The sequence below is a fragment of the Portunus trituberculatus genome, chromosome 11 (genome assembly GCF_017591435.1).
Source record: "Portunus trituberculatus isolate SZX2019 chromosome 11, ASM1759143v1, whole genome shotgun sequence".
NCBI lineage: Eukaryota > Metazoa > Arthropoda > Malacostraca > Decapoda > Portunidae > Portunus > Portunus trituberculatus.
In genome coordinates this window covers 159,925-163,293 of record NC_059265.1, presented here as the reverse complement: position 1 = coordinate 163,293, position 3,369 = coordinate 159,925, and positions in this window count along the sequence as shown.

Genomic DNA, 3,369 nt, shown 5'->3' with positions numbered 1-3,369 from the left:
TCCTCCTCCTCCTCCTCCTCCTCCTCCTCCTCCTCCTCCTCCTCCTCCTCCTCTTCCTCCTCCTCTTCCTCTTCCTCTTCCTCCTCCTCCTCCTCCTCCTCCTCCTCCTCCTCCTCCTCCTCCTCCTCCAATTTGACATGTCCTCCTCCTCCTCCTCCTCCTCCTCCTCCTCCTCCTCCAATTTGACATGTCCTGCTCCTCCTCCTCCTCCTCCTCCTCCTCCCAATTTGACATGTCCTTTGCCAGTTTAGCATATTTTGAGACAGTTTGGCATGTTTGGGGATATTTTAAACAGTTTGACATGTTTTATGGCATATTGAGACAGTTTGGCATGTTTTGAGGCATTTTGAGAGTTTGACATGTTTTGAGGGCATTTTCATACAGTTTGGCAGATTTTGAGAGCAATTTGAAACAGTTGGCTGGTTTTCAGGGTATATTAAGACAATTTGAGAGGTTTTGAATTGAATTGAAGACAGTTTGGCAGGTTTTCAGGGCATATTAAAACAGTTTGGTATGTTTTGAGGGCAATTTTAGACAGTTTGGCAGGTTTTGAGGCCATTTAAGACAGTTTGACATGTTTTGATGGCATTTTAAGACAGTTTGGCATGTTTTGAGGGCATATTAAGGCAGTTTGGCAGATTTTGAGTGCAATTTATATATATATATATATATATATATATATATATATATATATATATATATATATTTTTTTTTACGTCGGTTCCTATTATATTCTAATCCTCTGACAGATCTACTTCGGTTTATTTGAACCGTTATGGATGCTCTTTAACCTCTACCGTAGATTCGAATCCTTTCGCTTGAGAATATACTACAGGAATATATATATATATATATATATATATATATATATATATATATATATATATATATATATAGTTAGGCATTTTGCATTATTTTAAATAACAGCATATTCTTATTTGATTTATAATTAACAGTGGTAGTGGTAGCCTTTTCCAAGATATCATACTGGAATAGGTGGAAGCTTGAATTATATATGTATATTGATTTTAATGCAAGTTTAATTTTTTAGTTACTTGTGTTAACCTAAGGATGTAAAATTTCCATAACTAAGAAAGTAACAATTTTGTTTTGTAATCATGTGCATTGTGTATAATTTGTTGCATATTAATTATTTAAGATCATAGCAATACACTAGAAATTTAGAATAAACTAAAAAATTTTCTATTTAATTGAAAAGATTAGGTGAAAGCTCATTTTTCTGAATTGGTCTACTAATGTGTAAGTACATCTTTAATTTGAGACAGATTTGGCATGTTATGAAGCCATTTAAGGCAGTTTGTCATATTTTTAGGACATTTTAAGACAGTTTGGTATGTTTTGAGGGCATTTTAAGATAGTTTGCCAGGTTTTGAGGAAATTATAAGACAGTTTGATATGTTTTGATAGGATTTTAAGACAGTTTTGCATGTTTTGAGGTCAGTTAAAGTTTGACATGTTTTAACGGCATTTGAGTTGCGTTCAGTTCAGTTTACAAAATAGTGAAGGTGACTCAATATAAACAGTGCACCTCTCATTACAGGAAAGTCAAGACACAATGCTGCCAAGGAGAGACACTGCTGCTGGAACACTGCACCAGCCAAGACAAGACAAGCGACAACACAACACAAGCCTTCTACAACACCTACAGCCATCAGCAACACCCAGAGTACAAGACAACACCTGGAGCCATGAAGAATAGTTAGGATAGATTAGCAGTTTGGCATTTTTTAATTATAAGGACATTTTAAGACCATTTGACATGTTTTATGGTATTTTAAGACCATTTGACATGTTTTTATAGTATTTTAAGACCATTGGCATGTTTTATGGTATTTTAAGACCATTTGGCATGTTTTATGGTATGTTAAGACCATTTGACATGTTTTTATGGTATGTTAAGACCATTTGACATGTTTTATGGTATTTTAAGACCATTTGGCATGTTTTATGGTATTTTAAGACTATTTGGTATGTTTTATGGTATTTTAAGACCATTTGGCATGTTTTATGGTATTTTAAGACCATTTGGCATGTTTTATATGGTATTTTAAGACCATTTGGCATGTTTTTATGGTATTTTAAGACCATTTGGCATGTTTTTGAGGGCATTTAAGAAAGTTTGGCTATGGTAATCCCTTTTTGAATTAACCCCTTCAGTACCATGACACATTTCCATATTCCTTGTGGTGACTATTTGGTGATTTTTGTTCACAAACTCATGTGGGGTGAAAATTGTGAAGACTTGGCCATTAATTTGTGACCTTCATAGACCTTCAATAATGTCAATAAAATGGTCTAATGGTACAAATCTCAAGGTAAAAATTGTCCCAGTACTGAAGGGTTAAAATTATGGAGGTGACAAGATTAATGGGCACAGTCTTCACTATTTCAATCCCCACATGAGTTTGTGAAGCAAGTGTTGGATTCTCTGGACAAAGATGCAGTGTTTGTTAAGAGATTTCCCTCCTCACTCCTTCCACTGAACTCAGGGAATGAAGAATGTGCATTGTTGCTGTTGTGTCAGACAAAGGCCTGTATTCACAAACACTTTGGTGTCTCAACAACACCCTTAAGGCCACAGAAAATCAGGGTTTTCATGAGTGTTTCTCCATTAATATTGTAGAAATGTCACTCTGCCTCAGGAACCATAAAAATATTATTCTCTAACCACTGTTTTCCAAGGCCCACAGATGACTGGGCATTTTCAAGACTGTTTCTCCATTAATAATACAGAAATCTTGTCATTCTGCCTTTAGAACTGTCATTCTTAAAACTCTTTATTCTCTCTTATTTGAGATGACTCGGGTTTTAAGACTGTTTCTCAGTTAATAATATGAAATCTTGTCATTCTGCCTTTTTTTCTCTCTCTCTCTCTCTCTCTCTCTCTCTCTCTCTCTCTCTCTCTCTCTCTCTCTCTCTCTCTCTCTCTCTCTCTTGGGTTTTCTTATGGCAATGAAAGGTCTAATGGTACACAAATCTCAAGGTAAAAATGTGTCCCAGTACTGAAGGGGTTAAATAGTGAAGACTGTGGCCATTAATCTTGTCACCTCCATAGACCCTTTAATGTCAATAAAATGGTCTAATGGTACACAAATCTCAAGGTAAAAATGTGTCCCAGTACTGAAGGGGTAAAATAGTGAAGATTATGGCCATTAATCTTCTGCCTTATAGATCTTTCCAAGTGTCAATAAAATGGTCTAATTACCGATCTCAAGGTAGTGTCCCAGTACTGAAGGGTTAAAATAGTGAAGACTGTTGCCATTATTCTTCTGCCCTCTATAGACCTTTCCTGATGTCAATAAAATGTCTAATTGTACAAAATTTCAAGGTAAAATTGTGTCAATGTTG